The sequence below is a fragment of the Martes martes genome, assembly GCF_963455335.1.
Source record: "Martes martes genome assembly, chromosome: 14".
Classification (NCBI taxonomy): Eukaryota; Metazoa; Chordata; class Mammalia; order Carnivora; family Mustelidae; genus Martes; species Martes martes.
Window position 1 is genome coordinate 76716924 of NC_137902.1, and position 26953 is coordinate 76743876.

Sequence of the window (26953 nt, forward strand, 5' to 3'; positions counted from 1 at the left end):
ATTATTCAAGTACCACTGGTTTAGCAGAAATGTCCCTGACTCCACTGGAAAAAAATCTGCCTAAAATACATGAGCAAAAATATGAATTTTCTAGTGTCTCTAGTTTGCAAGCTCCTTGCAGGCAGGGATCTTGTCTTACTGATCTGTCTAATCACAAAGATATTTTGCAGTCAATATTGGACAGAAGGGATATAGAATATCTTAGGGAAGTTTTCTAAACATCCTTTCACTATCAATTCTTTACATGTTAAAGTGAAGGAGCACATTCACTGCACAGTGAGTGCCTTAAGGCAGAATTGTATACTATTAACATTTGATTCTCGATGAATGAAAATGTGTGGACTTCAGGAGGTCTTCCTCAAAAGTATAAATGAAACAAGATGGGATCTGGAGGGAGACAAACCATAAGAGACTCTTAATCTCACAAAACAAACTGAGGGTTGCTGGGGGAAGGGAGGTAGGGAGAGGTGTTTGGGTTACAGACATTGGGGAAGGTATGTGCTATCGTGTGTGCTGTGAAGTGTGTAAACCTGGCGATTCACAGACCTGTACCCTTGGGGCTAATAATACATAATATATTAATAAAAAAATTTTTAAAAAGAGGTCTTCCTCATAACTTTATTTTGGTATTTATTTAAAAATCTGACAATTTTATTTCATTAGTGCCAGTTTATCAAGATTTTTTTATAATTTTCTTTTTGGATCACACCATCACTTCTTCGTAGCTAAGCTCTTTCACTAAATATATAAGAAAAACTCTCATGGTTCTGCCATTAAGTGACCATACAATTATAAATAAATTGTTTAATCATTTTGACTGATCAACTATAAAATTCAGATTCCTAAAGAGAAGTAGGATTGAAAATCAGTATGATCATTTCTCTAGTAGTTTCTTTATGATGCATTGCCTTTGGAGATTGTTTTAGTACATACAGTAATAATAAAATATTTGTATAGTAGTAATATTGTCTTACAATGTTCAGAATGCCCTTGCATACATTTCTGTGTCACTTAATACAAACAACCCTATGAACTACTTCGTATAATACTCTTGCTATGCTCATTTTGCACAGAGGAAAGAGAGGACCTGAAAGTCAGACAGCTTGCCCCAGACAAGAGGATGTGAGCCTGGGCACCCAACTCCAAACTTGGGTGCACTTTTCCCTAACAGAACCATGTGACTCTTAAAAACAAGGAAAATCGAGAGCAAAATCATCAGCAGCTGATTTGAATGTACTTTTTCTACTTGAAATGGTATAGACAGAATTTGTATTCTTGTCTTTAGAATGTATAGGATAACTGAATCAGACTATATATTCCCTCCCCTTTCCATGATAATTCTGATGGAACACACAATGCATCATAATGTATACAAGTAATCTCCAAGTCCAAATGGAGTATTTCAAGACTTATTTCATTTTCTTTGCATTTTTTCCTTCCATCCCCCCTCAATTTTAATCCGCTTTTAGAGGGTCAGCCAGTCAGTTTATTAAGGTGGTAGTTTAAATGACAATATATTAGACGGATCAAACTTCAGAGGCCGGAAATTATCACCTGGAAAATAGGACTGGAGAAAGATGGTTACTTAGTTTTTTTCAAAAATGTTTTTACCAACTTTCTAGATCAGAGAATCGCCTTATGTGCTTAAAATTTTATAAACATTGGTTTTTCACAATAGTTCTTTACTATTTTAAACGAGGCCCATGGATTTTAATATGAGCTGACAAAAAAAAACTACAAATAATATTTAAGCTAAGAGTCTAAAAGCATGAAACTGTGCTTGTCTTATGTATATAATTGTCATTTTTAGTATTTGTTACCTAAAGCAATATTTATTACAGTTTTTCTGATTCATTTTATTGCTCTTGAATTCTTTCACCAACACACAAATGCTTTTTTATCACATTTAAGGCACATGAGCTTCTTAGAAAGCAGAACGAATTCAAGTGATTGGAGGCAGCTGAAGAAGGGCCAAGAAATACTCGTCTAGAAATGATCATGTAAATTCCCAATTATAATATACACATAAATTCTAGAAAGTCAAATCTGGACACAGTGGAGAGGCCATTATTTTTTCAGAGAAAAGGGTAGTCTTGTGGATTGTTATTCAGTGGTTCACTTTCCACATTCCACTAGGCATTGATGTACCTTCTGCACTGCCTGACCTCTGGTAACTTCTATCACTGGGCAAAGAGGAAGTAAGGTGATTAATATTCATGAACACCAAGGCAAAGCTAGAAAAGCTGAGGAATAGCGCAATGCATTCATCTGTAACATTTCTCAAAGTAAACCATGGCATAAAATGAATTTCTTTAAGCATGAAACTAGATGCCTATTCCAAATAGATCTCTCATTGCATTAGGTGACCGTACCAGCAAAGATTTATCTGAAGTAATGTTTACTGCATCGAATCATATTGCAAAAATTCTTAATTGATTCTGGTTTACCTATTTCTGTGAATAAGTATGTTCCGTGAAGCCTTAAATAGACTGAATTTTGATAAATCACAACATCTTTCTAGAATTCTCTGACTCTAGTAATAATATACAGCAGACAGACACTGTGTAAAAGTACCTATGGAATGGTCTTTATAAAGAATCATGGTAAGTACATGATGACTTTCATCTATATTCTCATAATTTAATATTTTCAAGTCAGGTGCAGCTGTTAAAATCATAGAACTTATTTGTTTGATGAAAATCTTCCAGAAGATTTTTTCTTCATGTGCTGAAACAAGAGAGCAAAAAAACTGGAAGGAAAACAAATACTGAAGGAAAATTTCTGTTCAAAAATTATTTAAAGTTGCATTACATGAAAATAGAATTATTTCTGAAGCACAGCAGATGAGAAAAACAATTAAACCCAGGGATCTGAAGACAAAAATGACTTGAAGAAAAACACAAGTTTTTCTCTTATGGTTTTTAAGATGACTAGCGGGAAAACAGCTGTTAAGAAACACAGAATGCTAATTATAATGTTTAGTTAAGAGGAATGATTATCAGCAAAGTAAAAAAAAAAAAAGAAGAAGAAAGAAAAAAAGGAGGGGGGAATTATATTCAATTATCCATTGAATCACGCAGTGTTGGCATTCAACAGAATCCATTTTATCTTATTCAGAGCAATCAAAGAGGTAAACAGAAAAAAAATTTCTTCAAGAGCTTGCAAACATACAGAATTAGAAAACAAACAGTGGGAGCTCAGCTGCTGGCTTGAACAGAGGTAGGCTGCAGAGACAATGAAGATACGCAGATATGCTGAATACCTCTGCTCTGCCTTGTGTTTTCCTCGTTGTTTTTTTAAGGTTTGGGGCAGTATAAAAGCCAGAACTTTGGGAAATTTTATAAAAACACATGAGAAAAAGCCCATTGAATGTATTTTCATTGGGCTAATTATTACCTCTATGGCTATAGAGTTAATCATTAAAGACACCATTTTGCTTGGGATGTTAGCCTCGAGGACAAGCATTGATGATCTCAAAACTTGAAATATATAGCTGTTGCCTGGTAAAAGCAGAGACCAAATCTCTCTATTTCCTAAACTCCATTTATTCTTAGGTGGAAAAAAGCCACTTTCGGTATGTGCCTACACACAGAGTACACAGATTCATGTTTGGGTCCTAATTCCCTTGAAAAAGAAAAGTGGTCCCTATAACAGCCTGCCTTCCCACAGTTTGAAAGATTTGAGAGTTTTCAATCCAAAACACATTGTGAATATTAAACATTTCTATGTTCCCATTTCTTCCACCCAATTCTAGAATTTTTTTTTCAACTTCTCAGGTAAGCAATCACTCTTGCATTTTTTTTTCTTTTAAAAAAAAGAAAAGGGCAAAATAGATTGCTGACACCAAAGGTGCCTTAATGGCCAAACCTGGGTAGCACAGGAGCTCTGGTTCTTTGAACTCCATTCCTGCAGACATTACCAAATGGCCCCAACCCTCTGTCACATGGAATCCTAAAACAGATTTGCAGCCTTACATGGTAAAGAGGTTAAAATGTCCCTGAGCATCTAAGCACACTAGAAATCTCCTATTTCTAAAAGCTTTAAAAAAAAAAAAAAAAAAGGAATGTTCTACTCTCCTCCATGATAACTCAGTCAAGAAATGAGCAGAATTCATCCAAAACAAAAAGTTTCTTTTATATCTAAACTCGATCATGTATATTGCATTTTTTTTTTAATTTTTTATTTTAATAAACATATAATGTATTTTTATCCCCAGGGGTACAGGTCTGTGAATCATCTGGTTTACACATTTCACAGCACTCATCATAGCCAATACCCTCCCCAATGTCCATTTCCCCACCACCCTCTCCCGTCCCCCTTCCCCCCCGCAACCCTCAGTCTGTTTCTTGAGATTGAGTCTTTTTGTATATTGCATTTTAATTCAACTAACACATATTGAATTCCTGCCGTGGGTTAAGCATTGAACTAGGACGCTATGGTGTACAAAGATTAACAATGCAGGACCCTCAGTCTCGAGGATCTCATGATATGTGGAAAGCACGGAAATAATGGTACCTGCCATTGATTCAACACCATGTCAACCCGTCCACTTTACAGCAAAACAGAAAAATCTTCGTGAACCCTAGGAAAATTCAAACCCCGCCCTAAGCCTGGTACACACAACCTATGCTCCCTGCAGCTGAAGTTTTCTGAAAAGTATTCTGAGAGGAGAGGCTGAGACATGAGGAACTGAGAATGTAAAGACATTGGAATTATTGCTGGGAAACACAGCATTTTATTCAGGGGATTGTTGCTGCTGTGGGGGACATTTTCAAATGCAGCCTCAGCTGTCGACAATGACAAATGGTCTATATTGTTAGTTTGGGCTGTAGAGCCAACAGGAAAACTCTGAACATTAGTCAAACCTTTGACTTAACCAAAGCTCTTTAATATCCTCACCAGACATGGTATGACATACACCACGGCATTAATTACTCTCTGGCTCTGCCTAAAGTTTTATTTCCTATCCCACTCTTAAATGCCTTTGACATGTGGGTCACAACATCTGGGATAAAATTAGCCATGACATTCTTGAGGCAGCATATTCGTTGACATTCTACTTCATTCCTTAATTACCCATGGAGAATGGGGGAAAGGCAAGTGCGTAGCCAGTTGTATTATGAAATCTACAAATATGACATATTCCTTTTCCTGCCCTAAACAACTAGAAAATATTCAGAGAATTTTCGAAGTACACCAAAGTATACGTGCAAAGATTGAACTCAAAAATATTTATCTGTTTATCTCAGCACTCAGCGCTATGCCTGATTCAATAAGCTTCTGTTAAACAAATGAAACTTCCAAACTCTAACTCTTTACTGCTTTATAGAAGAACATTTTACTCTTTCAGTTTATTTATAGCAAAACTTAACATAAATTCAGAAAATTTACATCATCTTCATGATGACTCTGAAACATCCTACCATGTTTTCTAATTATTTCATGAAATGCTATATTTTACTCAAAATGACTTTAGTTTTCAGTCCATTTTATCATATTATCATGCTGTAAAAACCATTAACTAAGCACGGTCACTATCACCTAGCCAGAAGGAAGAGTATCCCCACAATTTAATCACAGGTATATTAGTTTCTTAGAGCTGCTGTAAAATACCACCACAAACTTGGTGGCTTCAAACAACAGAAATTTATTTCCTGCAGTTCTGAGGGCTCAAAGTGCAACATCAAGTTGTCGGTGGGGCCATGGTCCCTCTGGGGACTCTGAAGGACAATCCATATCGTGGATTTAGGGTCCACTCAAGTCCAGGGGGACCTCTTCTTAAGTTGATTACATCGCAGAGACCTCATTTGACCCTAAAGACTTACTGTGACTATGAGGTCACATTCACAACATTGTCATTAGACATTGGATGTGAATTTGGGGGGACACCTATTCAACTCAGTATCCCAGATAAAGAGAAGGTTAGTGTACTTGGGTTAGTATTGCCACTCTAATGTCAACGGAGGATTACTTATTAATTATTTGACTTATTTATCTAGTAATGAGTTTGTTTATTAATACAAAGACGATGTCTGAGTTGAAGAAACTAGGTAGAACATACTGGTCTATAGAATGGGCAATGATAGTCTTTAATGATAGCTGAACTTTATCAAAGGAATTGTGCAAAGGGTTGGTTAAAAATCAATAGACAGCTTTTATCCCATCATATGCAACCACTTGATCACAATTCTGCGATATGAATAGCTCCGAGTAATAAATGCTCTTTACAAATGATTGCAGATGAGCAAATCTCTAGGTAACTATTTTCTTCTTTTTTCTTTGAGGGTTTGATATGCTCTTTTTTGAATGGGTACCTAGTAGACCCCTCCCAGTTTCTCTTATTTCTCATGCCACCATTTTGCTTCTCTCTTATTCTTCCCAAAGAGTCAGATATATCACGGGAGCAACAATTTGAGTTTGTAAGAAGAAAACCATCTCTGCATATGTTCTTTGTGAAAGTGCTAGTTTCTTTACATTGTGGTTCCCGCTGGCTGAAGCACATTTCCCCCCCAAAAATGGGGTGGCTCACCTTCTCCCTTCATTCTGGTCTCTGCTCACATATGGGTTCCTCGCAGAGGCTGCCCTGACCACCTTTTCTAAAGTGGCTGTCCCTCTCCATTACACTCTAAATTTATCTTATTTCTTTCCTTCATATCATTTATCCTAACCTGATGATACATTTTATTTGTAAGATTTGTTCATTGTCTACTGATCCCACCAGAATAAAAACTCTGTAAAGGCCATGACTTTGTCTATATAGTTCACTGCCATGTTGCTTAGCTAAAAATAGTAGTAGCCTGCCCCCGGCAGATGCTGGATAAATGCTGATGGACTGAATAAGTGAATGATGCAAAATACACTGTATCTCTGGAAAAGAAAAACCAAACAAAACCTATACTACCAAGTGATCTAAAAAATAAATGCAAACAAATGTGTGACTTAGGGTAATTCTTACTTCCTAAAATGGGTCAGATCTTCATCGATTGCCAGGGATACATCAACAAATGGGAGGAACCGCTTTCCTCATGATGTGTTCAAAAGCACTTACAGGTATATATTACCAATTTATAAATTAGCCAATTATTCATTAAGATTTCTGCTGTCCACTGGAAATTTTTTTTTTAATTTTAGGATACAATTGAACCAAACATTTTAGTAGATGGACCAGCTGTAATAACGTATGATAATAATTATATGTTTAAATGACAATACATGACTACACATTATATAATTTATGGAATTCATGCAAAATACTTCTTTCCTTAACAATATTGTCTGGACATGGGTTTTAGGGCATCAATTCATCACATTATTTCTGCTTTCTCTGAGTTTGCAGCCAACTGAGAAAAAACACAGGATGCTTCTGTTCTCTAAATGTCTCCTCACTGATGTGTAACACATAGCCACAGAATCTTAGTGACCTACACAATAAACACTTATCTGTGTTCACAAGTCTGTGGGGTGGCCAAAAGCTCTGCTTAACTTGTCTGGGCTCACCCATATAGCCAAGGCTAGCTGACTGGTCAGTCGGACAGAAGCGGGCTGGTTTAGGGTGCCCTCCACTGGGGCAAATCCTAATCCCCAGCAGCCCAGTCTGGGCTCACTTTTATCGCACAGTGAGGGTTCACAGAGAACAAAGATAACAGGGCATATTTTCACTTCTACTGCATTCTGCTAACCTAGACAAGTCACAAAACCAGTCTACATCCAGGGAGTGGGAAAATAGACTTCACCTTTCGAGGGGAAGAGATGCAAAGTTACATTGCAAGGACACAGATAGAGGGACGGGCAGAGAATTAGGTCATTTTTTTATTCAAATGGCCACATTCAGACTGTACACCCTTTACAGTCAGGCAGATCTAGTAAGAGTCAGAAGAAAAGACAAAGCGGATGCTGCTTATTCCCTCCTCGAATGACGAGTGAGTGAGAAACAGAAAGAGAAGTGTGTTACCACCGCTGAAGCCATTCCACAAAATTCCTGAGGCCAGGAGGAAAGATGATCTCTCACATGTATGTCTGCATGACATCATCACTCTGACCAATTTAATCCAAAATGAAACGAAAGAGTAAAGGTAAAAGTAGTATGGTATGCAGTTAAAAAAAATGCTGACTATATCTTTCACACTCTAATGAACTGTTTTGCTGACATTTTATCAATTGAGCAGTCTTGTTTGCTTTTCTATTTCCTTTTCATTTCACAGAAAGCTACCATACATTTGGCTTCTTTCGCTTGAAAAGTTTCACTCTGTGTTTTAATTACTTCAGATCACAAAGTAGACTGCTGTACATCTAGAAATAGCAGGGCTACTTCTTTTTAGTTCTTCAGGGCTGTAGTTACTGAAGTAGAACATCAAATTTGGGATGTATGCCGAGCAAACAAATCATTCCTTCTCACAGGGTAGACAGAATACTTTTAACTTGGTGGAGTCATTTAGAGGAATCTGTTTCTTACAGAGTTGCTTGAACAAAGCTACTCCCTAATTAGATGTTGTCATTACTATCTCCAATCATAGGTAATATTTGAAGATTTAGTTTTTGATGTGAAAAGAAGAAAAAATATTTTTTAATTAAGCAGCATATATTTTCATAGAATAATATCAGAGTAAGATCTTAAAACAGAAAAAAATTAATTTACAATAAAAATATTAAGTCATTAACATATTAAAGATATAAAAGTATTATTTTGTATTGTTTTACAAGAAACGGCTAAGTTTGTCATGTTACAAAGTTTTATTATTATTAATATCTATTATAATAGCTTTCCAGTGATAACTTTATTAAAAGTTTTTAAAAATTTATTTATTTGAAAAACTTCTGATGAAATGAGTCATCTTTTAGAGTGAAATATCAATGAATTTCTAAATATTATAGTTCAACTAAAGATCATATATTCAAGTTGTGTAGTTATGAGGACTAAAAGAAATGCATTAAAATGTTAGCCTCTTGAAACATAACCAAATACTGGAGGAACAATAAATAAATACCAGCCACTTAGCTCATAAAATATATATATATATATATATATATATTTGAGAGAGAGAGTGAGCACAAGTGGGGGGGGCAGGGCAGAGGGAGAGGGAGAGAGAGAAGCAGACTCACTGCTGAGCAGGGAGCCTCATGTGGGGCTCCATCCCAGGACCCTGAGATCATGACCTGAGCTGAAAGCAGATGCTCAACCAGGTGCCCTCCAGTGATAACTTTTTGTTTTCAGATTTAGCAGAACTTTTTTTTTTTTTTAAAGATTTTATTTATTTATTTGACAGAGAGAGAGAGGGCATGAGCAGGGAGAGAGGCAGATGGAGAGGAAAAGGTAGACTTCCCCACTGATCAGGGAGCCTGATGTGGGGTTCCATCCCAGGACCCTGGATCATGACCTGAGTCAAAGGCAAACACCTAACTGACTGAGCTACACAGGCACACAGTCTTTCTTTTAACAAATGATTATGGAGTGCCTATTATGTGTCAACTGCCCAGACATAGTACAAAAACACGAGTAACGTTATGTCTGCTGTTCTTCGAATGACCAACCTGAAAGCTGGGGAAACAGAGGCAAACAGATAACTGCATTAGTGTCCTGGTAGTGGGGAGTACAAGAGGCTAAGAGGCAGAGAAGAAGCACAAAGCCCCAGGCCTAAAAAAAACAGGGGCTGCCTTTTGAAGGAGTTAATACAAATGCTAAGCCTTAAATTATTAATATTTGAGAATGTGACTACAGCTTGGGACATTGTGAGCAGAGGGGAACCACAGGAGCAAATGCTCAGAGAGAGAAAGTGCCATAGGCTAGCATGGAGTATGTTAGGGCACCAGCGATGAAGTTAGACACAAAAGAGGCTGGACATTGTCTCGTATATAATTTTTTTAGAGGCCTCATTATCAAATTAGAATGCTTAGCTCATCTGCGGTAAACCTGTTCAATGTTCTGCAAATTCCTGTACTATTCCTGCAATTCGGCCGTGACTCAATGATTCACTTGCAAGAAGTGACGAGCCTGCAAGAGGGGGACCAGGTTTCCCGAGCATTCACTAATCTCTGTAAAGTGAAATCAGAAAGGAACAGTGGTTGCATGATCACGGATCTTTTGATCTATATCATCAACACAAGGATGGATCAAAGCCCTGAAAAATAACCCAAGAAACACGTTGTTGGCGGAGATGTGCCTGGTAAGATTATATAGAGTCATAATACTAAGTAAGCTCCCTATTAGCAAGGTTTTGCTAACCACATAACTTTTTCTTAACATTGGTCATTTAGGTTGTCTAACTTTGCTTTTGGTTTATCATGTAGCAATGTATCCCAGCATGATATTTTAAGAATTTTCTTTCCTCTTTTTCCCTTATTGAAAAACACAGATTCTAAACGCATGCCTTAGATCAAGGATGGTTCTTAATGTCCCCCAGCTCAGGTATTATTCTGGCTGGCACTCCAACAGGTGAGGCTTCTGAAAGAAGCAATTACAATATTGACTCCCTCTGGCAAGTGGGAGCTGATGCTTAGCATTTTCATGTTCATTTGCTAGAGCCAATGTTTTGCTTTTCCAAAGCAGCTGTCTTTTCAAACTTGAAAGCCCTTTGATAACTGAAGTTCTATTGTTGCAGGGGGAAAAAAAAGAAGAGAGATAAGAGCACAAAAAAAATCAAATCATGGATTTTCACCTCTCCTAACCTTTCATCTTGGGCCTGAGAAACAATTTTATCAAATGGCTTCTGCAGGTATCCTTCTGAGATGAGATTAAGTGCGGAGAGGTGCCAGGTAATTATTTTTCCCCACACCTGCTTTCTCTTGGTCTGACTCAGACACCTGCACATGTTTTTGGAAAATGAAAATTAATTCAGAGAAAGGCACTTCTAAAGACCCTGGTTCCTAATAAAGGATTTTCAACTGCGAGATGAAAAGTCATTTGATTTTCCTTTTGAGATGCCTGATTTCTGGTCCCCCAAAGGGAATATATAATCCTTCCATCAGGGAACTCCAATCTCTAAAGAGAGCACTGCAGATATGAAAATCCACATGAAATTATGCCTGAAATGGCCCCTTTTCATTAAATGTTGCGTTTTTCTTTACTCACTTGACCCTTCCAAATGTTTCTTCCTCTTCTAAAGGAGACACCAACAAGCACTTGGCTCTATTATTTCACAGTTTTCGTGAGCAATAACCAGCCCTATTCTACATTTGCAGCTCAGCTCAACAAAGCAATGTAAGAATTCTCTAAAGGTCAGAGGAAACGACGTCTGCACAACATCTCCCTGTGACCCCTCTGTGCACACACACCAGCTGCGCCTGAACAATATGCCCTGAAGGCTGCTACTGGCTCTCACCCTACGGCTCTCAGTAAATTCTCCTAACACAGAAATCAACGTCTACACAACAGAAATGATTCTGCGCCTCCCAAACCACTGAGAGCTTCTAATGAAAAGAAGCCGCCGTGCAAGAGGACAAAGAAGGACCCAGCTGATGCACAAGCGTCAGTGGAGAGAGTATCATTGATTTGAGTCCCATTTTGAATTTTCAGTAAAATGCATCCTATACATGATTTTTGTGAATCAAAATTGTCATTTTTGTCATGGAAATTGCCAGGGGGGCAGTGTGGCAGTGCCTCCCCACTGCCGTATCAAAGACATTGGTTCCACATCAGATTTCTTCAGCATTTGTTGGGCTGAGAGAAGATAATGGAGAGGGAAAGAACCCATTGGCCCCACTCCGTAGGCGTGTTCTTTGGTTTCTTTTTGCCTCTGCTAATATTCTCAATCTGATAGTTTATACCGAGTTATTCTGTTTTCTAGAAGGAATCCGCTGGATTCAGCTCTAAGGATGAAGAGAGAATGGATACATACAGATTCATGTTTCAGGGAGACAGGTTGACAAAGAAGGGGTGGATTACCAAGGGAGGCAACCTGAACTTACAGGGTGAACTGTTTTTTTTTTTTTTTTTTTTTACTATGAGTGTGTTTTTTACCATACAACTAATTGTATGGATACAACTAATTGTAACCATAACACAAAGAGCTATGCCTTTTTGTGTTGCCCACATCAGTCAACAGAGCAATTTGTATTTAGTGAGTAATCAATATTTGACTTTGAATAAGAATGGTGTTCCAGGGGCGCCTGGGTGGCTCAGTGGGTTAAAGCCTCTGCCTTCGGCTCAGGTCATGATCCCAGGGTCCTGGGATCGAGCTCCACATCGGGCTCTCTGCTCAGCAGGGAGCCTGCTTCCCTTCCTCTCTCTCTGCCTGCCTCTCTGCCTACTTGTGATCTCTGTCTGTCAAATAAATAAACAAAATCTTTAAAAAAAAAAAAATAAAAAAAAAATAAAAAGAATGGTGTTCCATGTAGTTTTTAAGAATTATTGTAAATATTTAGGAAAACACCGATTTCTCCTGTCAATGCAAAGATTAAATAGATCGAAGCAAATGTATTTCCACTGTAAACAAATCAATAAACACTAAAGCATGTTTTAGAGTCACGAGAAATGACCTACAGATTAATGCCATACTTGAGTCAAATACACTGATGACAAATACTAATTTCTTCAACTTAATGGGTTAAAAGTCCTCAGAGTCTTGGTGCATAATCCATATAATCATGGCTGCCTCAGAAAGATGCTGCAGATGGGAGTAGTCAAGACCTACTGACAGGCAGCTCTTGATGAAATTATCTGAGTCCAGATACAAAGATGGGGGATATTTGTGAGAATCTGGCCCATGGGAGCCACTTGCCAAACATGGTACCCTCCAGCACCACCAAAGGTGGGTAATGTGGAGGGCACCCAGCTGCTCGGAGTGAGATGCCCCCAAGAGAAGGTTCAAAAAGTATGAGGAGGGTGATCAAGTCCTCTAGGCAGGACAAGCAGGAATTCAGAACCAGAGTTGTGGATTTGCACATGCAAACAAAATCTGGCCTCCCTGGCAGTACCCTAGAAAAGTCAGAAGCTAAATGCTGACAGTGAGCCTTCTGCCCACTCAGAAGAGGGAGGCCTGACGCCAATACAGACAGTCTCGCCACTCCCCCTGAGAGCATGTACCTTGAGGCGAATGTGTTCCTTTGTGCAAGACATAGAAAAATCATTAACAATCTGAATGGGGTTTGGTTTGAGATGAGGGAGTGAGCTAAATGAAAGTGTAAGGGGGAACCCAGCCAGATGAAAAGGTTGGGAGGAACTGGAATGTGAGGCATCTCAGCCCATGGCAGATGGGAGAAGCTACCAGAAAACACAAAACACAATAGGAGTTGCAGTGTCATGAGGTAGAAGCAGAGCTGATGATTTTCCTTGGTCCTTCCTGACAGAGTGTGGGAGTTTAAGAGGAAAACTCTCCCATGTTTCAACTCCACTACAACTCTACACTTCTGTTCATCAAACGTGTAGCAGATTGTCCACACTAAGAAATTTTCAACTCTTCAGCACTCACTGGGTATCCAACAAATGTACCTTGGTTATGACACTACTTACCTGGAGTTAGCATAGACTCCACAGGTTAAAGGCTCAGTCCCACAGGACTGCCCTCTCTTCCCCGCTCCCCACCCCCAACTCTGATTTCAAGTCTATGTTGTCACCTGTTGTTTCTGACCAAACTATGTAAATCAGAGGTTGCCACAATCCCCTCCTTAGGTTTGGTGATTTGCTAGAATGGCTCAAAGAACTTAATTTTGTTGCTGTTGTCAACTTATTACAAAATGATATAACTCAGGAACAGCCAGTTGGAAGAGATGCATAGGGCAAGGTTTGGGGAAGGGTTTGGAGGCTTGGGGCTTCCCTGCCCCCTCTGGGTGCACCACCCTCCTGGCACCTCAATGCATTCATCACGCTGGAAGCTCTCTGAGTCCCATACTTTAGGGATTTTTAGAGAGGCTTCATTACATAGGCACGATTGATTAATTTATTGGTTATCAATGACTAAACTCAATCTCCAACCCCTTTTACCTCCCTAGAATTTGGGGGCTGAAAATGCCAACTATCTAATCCCCTGGTTGGTTCCCAGGGCAGCCAGCCCCCATCCAAAAGTCCTCTCATTAACAGAAACACAGGTGTGGTTGATAGGGATTTGTTACAAACAACAAAAGGAATCTTTATCTCTCTTATCACTTAGGAAATTCTAAGAGTTCTGGGAGCTCTGTGCCAGGACCAGGAGTGAAGACCAAATATGTATTTCTTATTATAAGTCATAACATCACAGAGTTGGAGTCTAAGATGTCCCCCAATGACCCCACCTTCTGGTATGCATGCCCTTGCCTTATCTGCTGTCCTTGACTGGGACTGGGACTTGTGATTTCCTTCCAACCAATGGAATATTTAAAAAGTGATGGATGTCCCTTGCATGATTAGATAACACAAAACTACCATCTCTGTCTGCTAGCAGACTCTCTATTGCCGTCTTGGCTTGCATGGTTTAATGAAGCAAGAGGTCATGTTGTAGAGGACATGTGGCAAGAAACTGTTGGTAGCTTATGGCCAAAGAAATCAAGGAACAAGGACCCCAGTGCAACAACTGAAAACAACAAATCCGGCCAAATACCAGGAGATTGTGGAAGCACATCTTTCCCCAATGGGGCTCCTCAGATGAGGCCTCAGGTATGGCTGACATCTTGACTGGGTCTCTGTGGGAGACCCAGAACAGAAGACCCAGATAAACCGTGTCTGAACTCCTGACCTACAGACCATGAGATAATAAGTGTGTGTTGTTTTAGGTCTCTGAGTTTTTGGTAATTTGTTACACAGCAACGGATAATTAATAGAATCTCTATGCCTTGGTGGGTGCCACAGCCTTCAATCTATGAGAGGTACCCATACTGGAAGTGGTCAGAAAATTATCTGGTTATGACTGTCTCTGGGGAGGGGGTCCCTTGATACTCAGGAAATAGTGTGGTAATTCATATTATGTGTCAACATGACAGGATCATAGGGTGCCCAGATATTAAATACTATTTCTGGGTGTGTCTCTGAGGGTGTTTCTAGATGAGATTAATACTGGAATCATTACATAAAGCAGATTGTCTTCCCCAGTGTGGATAGACTTTATCTAATCCATTGAAGACCAGAATAGAATAAAAGACTAAGTGAGAAAGTATTCTTTCTCTCCGTCTGATTGTCTCTGAACTAGGATATCAGTCTTATCCTGACTACAGACTCAGATTAGACTGAAATTACATCATCAGCTCTCCTGAGTCCCTAATTTGACAATTGCAGATCTTGGACTTCTCAGGCTTTATAATTATATGAGCCAATTCCTGATACTAAATATCTTTATAGATCTATATATGTATAATCTTTTAAATGCCCTTCCTGCCACAAAGGAAATTGCCCCTGTCATTTGTCCCTCACCCAAAGCCATACCCTCAAGAGAATTCTACCTGTAAGTAATTATAGTTTTCATCTGAGAAGAGAGTAACATTAGAGAAAAGAACTTCACTGAAGTTCACTACAGGTCGAAGGTACCCCTTGGAACTCATGAAACATCATAAAAGACTAGATTCCTTTTGATGAGGGCTGGAGGGGATGTAGTAAGGAAAGCTGAGATCTTCCTTCCGTCTTTCATCACTCCCATCCCCAGAGCCCCACACCCACACCCTACCACATTTATTTTGGTCCATCTATAAATGATAAACAAATATAAATGTGTATTTTTATACTAACTGTAGCTATGGCATTGCATTTTAATTTATTACATAGTATTCCGTTTTTTGGACAGAAGTGGTGGTAAGGGTTTGGATGTTTATTTTGGATATTGAAATTAGAAACTGAGAAACATCTAAAAATGCCAGTTTAAATAACACATCCTCTGAAGTCTATAACCTGAGACCTATTTTTTTCCAGGGTCTTAAAAGTGCTTTCCCAACATTAACTTTAGGCAGACTGACATCATCTCGATTAATATAATCATATTCCCATTTGAAAGATGTAGAAAGAGTCACATAGAAAAATGTAAGAGGGAGCCCAAGGTCACAGACTTCTGTGCCTGGAATATAAAATCTTTAAGAGTCGGGAATTTGGGATGTTTTCTTTTTCCCACTTGACAAGAACTAGTCATGCAAGTGACAGCCTAGGAGCACTATCATTTGCAAGTATCCCTTCCTTGCCTTCTCTAAGCATTCTGCATAGTCATTTACATAGAGGCCCATGAATTATACATCAGTAGCATCTCTTTGTATCCTTCATGCACTTACACTTCAAATAGGTGTGCGATCTTGAACTCATCATTTTGATTTTTCCATCTGTCCTCTCCTTAATTTCTGGCAAACACTGTTCCTGCTACAGACACACGACCCCTTGCCACAGCCCTAAGAAGTTAGAGGGAGAGAAAATCCTGCCCCTTCCTTGTTCATGTTTTGTCTTCAAATTAAAGAGCACTCTGACTTCTGGTTATGGCTGAGGAAGGAGGTCAGCAAATCCTCTCTCCCAAGAGCAACTATAAAGCTGAGAAAAATTAATAGAAGCACCATTTTGGTGCTGCAGAAATGGACCAAAGACATACAGCAATCTGAAAAGCGCTTATGCTTGAGGACTGCTGGACTTCAGGTGAGATTAGTGGAAGGCTCTGGCATTCACGCCTACAGTCTCCCACCAAGCCCCTGCTTAGTTAGCACGGAGGTTCTGCCAGAGTTGAACAGGCCCCTGGGACCAGCGGCTTTGCTGCACTGGTCAACAGGGCCTCACCCAACAGAAGAAGATGCCTACGCCTGGCATCTTCTACCGTCTGTGCAAGTGAGAGTCTTGATGGTGGGTAGGAAAAAAGGGCCAATGACTCCGTTATCTTGATGTTTCAGTAGGTCTGGGGTAGGTCTATTCCTGGATAAGGCAGCCTACACAGCAGAGAACAAAAGGGAACCAAGGTGTCCACATTTTTCTGGTTTACCCTAAGATTACACAAATGTAAAGAAGAAACAAAAGAACCCAGAGGAAAGTAAAAGGTGGGCATGCTTGAAAATAGACTGAACTTTGAATGCACTTCCTTGCCGACACATAATTGCACTGGCAGAGGACAGAAGCCTTCCCGGCTTGAGCTACCTGAACACAACCTGTGCCTAATCACCAGCTGACAACCAGCTATCCAGACATGGGGCAACCCTTAGGAAGTCAGGGTTAAAAATAAATAAAACAACTTGGTAGAAAATCAGCAAAGATCCAGATGACTTAAACCACATAACTGACATATATTGAACACTTAATCCAATGACTACACAATGAAAATTTTTTTCTAGAATATACCACATACCAGGTCATGAAATAATACATTTCAAAGAATTCAAATCATATAACGTATGTTTTCCAGTAACAACAGAACTAAATTAGAAATCAACAACAGAGTGAACTAATAACTCACTAAATATTTGAAATATAAACAGTAGTCTTCTAGATAACCCATGGGTCCAAAAAAAAAATTATGAAATGAAGTTAAAGCAGTGATCAAATGGAAATTTTTAACTTTAAAAGCCTACTTCAGAAAATGAAGGTATTTTTGTTTGCTTTAAGAGTTTATTTAGAGAGAAAGAGCTCACACCAGTAGGGGGAAGAGCAGATGGAGAGGGACAAGCAGACTCTGTGCTGAACATGGAGCCTGATGTGGGGCTCGATCTCACAACCCTAAGATCATGACCTGTGATGTGGGACAAGCTCCATGTAAAGCCATTGATTTATGGAAATAGTAAGAACAACTTTATGCAAACAAATGGACAATTTAGAAGAAACACAAAAATTGATTTAAAAAAAAAACCCACAGGGCGCCTGGGTGGCTCAGTGGGTTAAAGCCTCTGCCTTCGGCTCAGATGGTGATCCCAGGGTCCTGGGATGCAGCCCCACATCGGGCTCTCTGCTCAGCAGGGAGCCTGCTTCCCTTCCTCTCTCTCGGCCTGCCTGTGATCTCTGTCTGTCAAATTAAAAAAAAAAAAAAATCTTTAAAAAAAAAGACACAAATTACCAAAATAAACTCAAGAATAAATAGAATAGACTTTTAACAATTAAAGTTTTTAATTTAGTAACTAAAAATCTTCCCACAAAGAAAAGTCCAGGCCCAGATGGCTTCACTAGTAAATTCTATCAAACATGTAAGTAAGAAACAATACCAATAACTCACAAACTCTTTCAGAAAGCAGAAGAAGGAATATTTTCATACTCAATATATAAAGCTAGTATTATCCTGATAGTAAAGCTAGATAAAACATAACAAATAAACCAAGGATGAATATCACTCAAGAACATTTATAAATACCTTTAATAAAATATTAGCACGTATAAATCAGTAAGACCAAAAAGGATCATATACCATGACTTAGTGGGATTTATCCCATAAATATAAGACTGGCTTAACATGTAAAAATCAACTAATGTAATACACAGAAGATAATTACAAAAGGGACAAAAGCAATGATCATCTGACTAGATGCAGAAAACTCATTTTTAAAAATCTAACACAGGGGAGACTGGGTGGTTCAGATGGTTGAGCATCCAACTCTTGGTTTCTGCTCAGGTCATGATCTCACGGTCATGAGACTGAGCCCTGCGCCAGGCTCTGCACTTAGCAAGAAGTCAGCTTCAGATTCTTTCCCTTTTTCTCCCCTTCCTGCTCTGCTCCACCTCCCCCACCACTCCCCCCCATCAAATCAATAAATTCTGAATAAGTAAATAAAATAAAGAATAAAAATCTAACATCACTGATGATTTTTTTTTAAAGCTCTCAAAAATCAGGAATAGAAGGTAACTTCTTTAACCTAAGAAAACCCACAGGTAACTTCATACTAAATAGTAAGAGACTGAATGCTCTCCCCCAAGGCAATAATACGGTAATGACTTCTTGTTATTCCCATTCCACTTTGTACTGGAATGTATAACCATTACAATAAGAAAAAAAAAATTAAAGTCATCTAGATTGAAAAGAAAGATGTAAAACTGGTTTTATGCACAGATAACATAATCCTAATGTAGAAAACACCAAGGAATCCATAAAAACCTATTGAGTTAATAAATGAGTTTTGCAAGCTCACAGGATACAAGATAAATACACTAAAATACTGTATTTCTATACACTAGCATCTCAAACATCCAAAACTAATTCAAGAAAAAAATTTTATTCACAATAGGACCAAAAATAATAAAGTCGTTAAATAAATTTAACAAAATGATTGTAGGGTTTGTTCACTGAAAAGTTCAAAATTTTGCTGAAATAATTAGGGAAACTCACAATGAAAGAGGGGACACTCCATGTTTATGGATTGGAAGACTCATATTGTTAATATAGCAATTCTCTACAAATTGATCCATAAATTCAACACAACCCCTATCAAAATCCAACATCACTTTTTTAGAGTAATTGACGAGTTGATACAACAATTTAAAAGAAAATTCAAAGGACCTACTAGAGCTAAAACAATTTTGAAAAATAAAAAAATCAGAGAACTTTATCTGATCTCAAATCTTACTTCAATGCTACAGTAATGAAGACAATGTCATACTGGTACCACGAGAGGCACGGACAACAGAATTGACAGTTCTCTATATTCATGGTGGTTAATTTATATTTAACAATGGTGTGAAGATAATGCAATGGGGGAAACAGTCTTTTCAACAAATGGTGTTGAGATGATTGGATATCCACATGCAAAAATATTTAACTCACACACACAGAGAATGATAATAGTAACAACTCAAAATGGATCACAGATGTAAATGTATGAATGAAACTACACAAGCTTTGGAAGAAACAGAGAAAATCTTCGCAACCTTGGGTTAAGCAAAGACACAGAACTAAAAGCATGACCTATAAAGGAAAACACTGATAACCTGGAGTTCATAAAAATTAAAACCTATTGCACTTCAAAAGATGTCATTTTAAAAATAGAAATACAAGCCACAGGCTGGAAGAAAATGTTTGCAAATCATATATTGATTGATAAAAGGCTTGTATCCAGAATATATAAATAACAATAAGATTACTGGGTTATGGCAAATGTTGTCTCCTAAGGGGACAAAAGGGAAGGGATGGGTTTGGAAGATATATCTGTAACACAGAATTGATATGACGTGGCAATAGAATACAGGGTTATCAAGGATGAGAAGGGAATCAGGGTGATTATCAAGTTTCTGTGTGTGGAAACTCTATTTGCCCGTAGTGCCCATGCATCATGATTAAGGATTAAGAAGAATGGGGAAATGAAAAGTTTAGTTGGTGTCAAAGCAGGCATGTCTAGAGTCAGATGGATATAAGGAAATAAAAGTCAGGAGAAAGTCCTCCTGGAGAAAAAAAACACATAATATCATATATGGACAATGAATTATTGAAATGGAAAAACATCAATGGAAAGGGTACACCAAGAAGGCAGAGAACAAATCCAATGAAGAACCAAATTTAATGCTTAGCAACAGTTTTCTCACCCCGTATCTGTATATTAGGAGCCAGATTATGCTCTGAACTTCAGGTTACTTATGTCTAAAATGAGTGTGATAAAGAAGGAAGGGACATAAACTGTAACTTTTGCTGTAATGCCTAGCATAGTCTTCTAACCTTGGAAGGCTTTTGTCTACCGGAAGACTATGACCATCAAAGGCATTCCACCCTTTACGGCAGATCTCTCAGGGGCTAATACAATTCCTGATTACTTTAATATGTGGGTCATCAATCAAAAACTATTGAATCTATAATCATTCCAAAGCATCTACTGAGTGTTTACAGTGGGCCAGGAGCCAATTTTCATGTCATATGGCAAGATCACAATCTCCACATTTGAAAATTTATATTAGGAGGTGAAAAAGAATCAATGTTCTTGGAAGACCAGCAAGAATAAGTGCTAATTGGGGCGCCTGGGTGGCTCAGTGGGTTAAGCTTCTGCCTTTGGCTCAGGTCATGATCTCAGGGTCCTGGGACTGCATCGGGCTCTCTGCTCAGTGGGGAGCCTGCTTCCTCCTTTCTCTCTGCCTGCCTCTCTGCCTACTTATGATCTCTCTCCCTCTGTCAAATAAATATATAAGATCTTAAAGAAAAAAAAAAGAATAAGTGCTAAGAAGAAACTCCCACCACTTAGACTGAGATCCAAACCTCCTCTTTATCAAAAATTTCTCCTTAAAGAAGGACATCACCCATTTAAAAATAATTTATCACATGGAAGGATGGGCAAATTGAATAATTCATAGTCCAGGAAACACACAAGCATAAGCAAGAGAACATTTTTTTATGTCAAAATCTCACTTTCTATAAAGCATAATCACTGGTATAAGAAAAGTTCATCTAACAATATGAGAATAATGAATCTCTAATTATTGACTAAAAACACACATCTCTGGAAGCTTTATTTGCAAAGGGCTATCAAACAAACAATTTTATAAAAGATTTATTTTTCTTCCTAAAATTTGTTCCTTTGGTCTTCACATAAATAACCCAAGTTCGTCATGGAAAAATTATAAAAGATGATGAAAGCAACAATACTGTACAGCCATCCAAAGAACTTCAGTTTGGTAAGCTACTATTACTATTTTGGTGATGGTGCTGGATGGAGGCTATGTATATATGTTTTCACAGACTGATCCTGCTAACACCGGTTAGGAATATATCATAGAGATCTTATAATCTTTACATGTAAAAACATACAATCTGCATAATTACTTAAATAACTATATAACAACCCAATCTACATAGCTAGTGTTTCAACGTACAAACGTTTTAGAATTCATTTAGTCTATTTCATAGTACTAGACTATTAGTTATTCTCCCCAAATAACTATTTAGCTATTAATGGGCTGAAGTGTGTGGGTATTTTTTATGTATATTTGTATGTATATTTATGTACATTTTATGTATATTTGTCAAACTGTCCTCCATACAAACTGTAACATCTTACATTTCCACCCAACAACAAGCAGGAGAAATCTGCTATTCATACCTTCACCAGCATTATTGTTTTAAAAATTATTACAAGTAATTTATGAGAAAATAATGGTACAAAATAAGCATGCAAATATGTAGAAAAACCACAATACTAATTCACTGTAAAATATAGTTGATTCTTTATAAAATCACATTAAACAGAAGAGAAAAGCTATATATACAATTCTATAGTAATTTGCATGCAACCTTATAACAGTAATTTGCATCCATGTAATTCACTTTTCTGTGAGTAACATCAATTCTCCTTCAGGATTATGTCAAATAGATGTGCTTTCAATGAGTCACAAGTGAAAACAGAATTGTTTACAAGATCGAACTTTCTCAAGTGTACTATTAAAATATCAATCAAATTCTTAGATTTTTACTGCTAAAGGGTACATTATTTTAAGAACAAAAGAGATTTGTAGACTGTCACAAACACATAAAACAATCTACAACTTTGTAAAGAAAAATGGTATTTCGTTAGTTTTAACAATAGTAGCTTGGCATGAAAAGTTCACAAAGCCTATTCAGATGTAGCAGATAATGAGAAAATCTTCCAGGGTGACTCTTGTTTTAATAATGTTGGGGTCTCTCTTTAAAAATAAATTATTTTGCACTAAACTTTATCATTTAATTGTGACAACTGAATCGACATTTGATCGAAGTTATGCTTTAATAGAATTTTATGGATTTGAAAATAAATCATTATATTTATAGAAGGACATATTGATTATGGCAGCATTTCCAAAATATGTTTTCTATGTCACAACATAGTCCATTTTAAATAGGGTTTCATGGTCAAATATATTTAAAAAACACGGCTTACCATATACCCTTCTCTTAGAGATGTGCAACATACATTAGTAAATTAAGAGCTCTAAAGTTCTAAAAACAAGCATCCTGTTTTACTTTGTTTTAATATATTCCAAACTTTTCACCCAGACTCTGCTTTGTGTCCCCCCCCCCCCACCTTCTGACTGACAGCTTCATTCTTCTCTGGTCATTTTCTTCTTGGCTGGTGCAAAGCCTGGTGATGCGAGCTGGTCCCGTGACTGCCTCCCAGCATGTTGCAAGGGTAGGAGGCCCAGCTGCTGAATGGTGGAAGAGGACCACTTACGGGCACCACTGGGTCCCGGGAAAAGCTGGGAGCCTGGTCTGCCTCTGTAGCACCAGGGTCAGCTTGCTCCTGCCTCCCTCAGTTCTTATGTAAGCCGAGAGTGGCCTCCTCCATCTCTCTCTGCTCGCCATCTGGGATTTCTGGGCTATTCATTTTTGCTGCTTCCCTGACTTCTGTTTCATTCGGGAATTGTAGTGATAAGACAGTGCAGAAATTCTCATCTGGCCTCAGTTTCCAACTGACTTCACTAATTTAAAAACACATAAGGTGCTTACTGAATGTCAGGCACTGATCTAAATGCTTCACTAATATTAACTCATTTAATCTCCATACAACCCTATGAAATGCATGCTCCTTATCAGCCCCATACTATGAATGGGAAAACTGAAGCACAGAGAAGTTCAGTAACTGGCTAGTGATTGCTAGTGGTAGTACAGGGCTGCGTCAGGATTTGCACTCCTCTGCATTAAGCTACGGTGCTTTTTGCTGGTTGTTACTAATGTTCTTCCACATCATACTCTTTTCCTAGGGTCTGCTCACGTGGCCCCATTGTGTATTCTGCTGGAACTAAATGCTCTGCCAATTTTTAAGTTAGAGAACTATTCCTTTTCTTCCAAAAACATTTAATCTCCTAGTTAATTGAGCACTTCAATCTCAACTTGTTCAGGAAATGGAGCTGTGTTAAAAAAAAAAAAAATTCTTTCTTATCTTTCTTTCCTTTCTTTCTTCCTTCCATCTATGTGCTTTAAGATTTGACATAGTCATGTGTAATTCCCCTCCCTGAGCCCTATTTCCTTTGAGCAATGGATGGGGTGCCTGGGTGGCTCAGTCAGTGCAGCATCTGCCTTTGGCTCAGGTCATGATCCCAGGGTTCTCAGATGGAGTCCTGCGTCGGGTTCCCCGCTCAGCAGGCAGCCTGCTTCTCCCTAATCCCCACCCCTTGTGCTCTCTCTGTGTGTCAAATAAATACATCTTTTTTAAAAATTAAAAAAATAAAACAAGCAATGAAAAAGACATTTTAAGTGATGTAAGAATGAGATGAATCAAAAAGATTTTTCTATTGCCCCTTTATTCTCTACCCTAGATAATGTTGAAAATAGATTCAGATGATACCACAAAGATTTCAGCTCTCTGCTTATCTTCTTTTGGATTTTGAAGTGAATGTGTTTCTGAAAACCCCACTCTTGGCACGCCAGGAAAGGGGTCTTGCCTATGGCTGGGCGACTGTTTCAGAGCAAGAAGGTGCTGGAGAGATCCCCAGCCCAAATATTTTACTTCACTTGAAGGAGAGTGCTGTCTGGACAACACAGATAGGTGGTATTGCCTTAGTGATTGGGGCTCAGGCAGCAGGTGGCGAGCAGCACAGGAATCAATGCTGGAGGCTCAAAAAAATGGTGGTCTGTGTTCCGTATTGTCAGACAGTAAAATTATCATCTATGGTACCGTGGAAGATTATATGCCATAGTCCCTACTCTACTCCTGGCTGTGTTTGGCTAAGCCTTTTGAGAAAAAGATAACTTCAGGGAAGATTAGACAAGTTATACTCAGATGTAACATAGAATAAGAGTCCAGAATTTTGGATATTTAAAGGTTTGGAAAAGCCAACTGCTTCTGAATTTCACAGTAAAGGATAGGACTTTAAAAGACTTTCAGAGGCAAAGACCTGGTAGAGCCTGGCTAAACTCAAGCAAAGACTGGATTAAGGATGTAGACCTTCTGTTCAGGCCTAATAGCCTTGGGGTAGCTTAGGTTTAGGGAAGAAGTAAAGGCAAAAAAACAGACAACAAAAAGGAGACGTGGGAGATAAAAGAAAGAGGGAGGAAGGGAAAGCAGGAGACAGGGATGGAGGGAGGCGAGCCAGTTAGAAGGCTGGGTTTAGAAAATGACATAGCTGCGCTTATTAAGAATGTAACTGTCTAGAAGGGAATATATAAGAAGCCTTCCTTTTTTTTTTTTTTAAAGATTTTATTTATTTGACAGAGAGATCACAAGTAGGCAGAGAGACAGACAGAGAGAGAGGGGGAAAGCAGGATCCCTGCTAAGCAGAGAGCCCGATGCGGGGCTCGATCCCAGGACCCTGAGATCATGACCCGAGCCGAAGGCAGAGGCTTTAACCCACTGAGCCACCCAGGCTCCCCTATAAGAAGCCTTCTAAGTTTGCTCGGGAAATTCCATTCTAAAGGAACACTGGACCAAAACAAAACAAAACAAAAACAAAAACTTAAGACTATTCAAGAGCTAAAATAGCCCATGGGCTCCAACCTTCCACAAATGGTAAATAAACTCCAAAACCTATGCAGTCCCTAAGAGGGGACACATGAGAATGCCCAGATGTGGTGGCCAGACAACAACCGGCAAGATAAAACTTCACTCCACCCCCCAGGGCAAAGGCAGCAGCCAGGGCAAAACAACCAACCAGATAAGAAGAACAAGGAAGGAAGGAAGGGAGGAAAGGAGGGAGGAAAGGAGGGAGGGAGGAAAGGAGGGAGGGTGGAAGGGTGGGAAGAAGGAAAGAAAGTGTTTCTCCCTAAGAACTAAACCAGTAACCAGTAAGAACAATGCTCCCAAGACCCAAAAAGACCCATCTCTTGGATTCACAGGATATCAGGAGTACTGGGGACCACTGCATCTTTAGAATGAGAGTTTTTATTATAATCATCCTATACATGTGTTACCCACTATTGAAAGGATTTGGGATGCAGAAGAGGGAATACTGGTATCTTAATTTTTTGGTTTTGTACACTCATAAAGGAGTCACATCTGTTATCTGATGAAGCGGTCTCTGCTGTACATTGACATTGATCTGAATAAAGTTACTGATGACAGTCTACTTTGTCTCCTTTTTTTCTTTTTTTAAAAGATTTTATTTATTTGCGAGAGAGAGAAAACGGGGAAGAACTGAGCAGGGAGCCCAATGTGGGGTTTGATCCCAGGACTCTGGGATCATGACCCAAGTCAAAAGCAGATGCTTAATGGACTGAGCCACCCAGGTGCCCTCTAGTTTGTCTCTCTTAAAGAGGCATTGATTGTGTGGGAAGAATGAGAGATTTGGTCATTAGAAGGGCAAATGATGGCAGCACCTGGTTAAAAGTTTAAGAATCCTATTTTCTCTTCTTCAGAGCACGGTTCTACAGTCATGCTACACGTTCAGCTTGGCTTGCAAATGGGATCACTGTGGGATAGAGTCTAGCTATCGGTGTGTGAGCAGAAGAGCTGGGCGCTCCTCTGGATCTGGTTCATTAAAATCCTCTGCTCTCTGTGCTCCTCTTCATCTGCAGCAACCCTAGAGGCCATGTGATCATGACAAAGAAACCTGCAAAGAGCAGAGCTTCCCTGAAGCTCCAACCACTTACACTGGATGAAAACTTGAGAAAACAAAAAACATTGTATTACTTTCTATTGTTAAGTCTCTGAGATATGTGAAGTGTTTGCTACTGCACTTAGGCTACCACTACGGGTGCTAATATGGAAATTAGTCAGTGTTCAGAATCCCAAACAGCAAGCAAGCATTGTATGTTCCCTTTGTTCTAATAAATGCACTTATTTTTCTGCAAGAGTTACAAACAGATCTTAGTGTGAATTTAAGAACAAAGACAAAAGTAACAATTTGCTAATACCATCTGTTTTCTGCCCAAATTGCGGGGGAGGGGGATCACTTGTATAAAGAGTACTGGGATCATAAATGTTTCTGCCAGGACACTACATCTAATGAATGTATTACACCATGACTGAGGGACCAGAGTAGTGTTCTTCTCATTACCAGATTAGACTGATGCACTGGAAATAAGAAAGAATCACCTCAATACCTTCATCTAGTGCCCTTGTGCTGGTCACAGGCATATACATCACTTAATGTGATTTATCCCCGGCACAACTGGATGAGCCTTCTGATGAACAGAACATTACTCTGTTTTGTAGAATGGAATAGAACAGAAATAGTTCTCTATTTCAGACTTAGAGGATGTTTTTCTCATGTGAGATTTTACAAAGA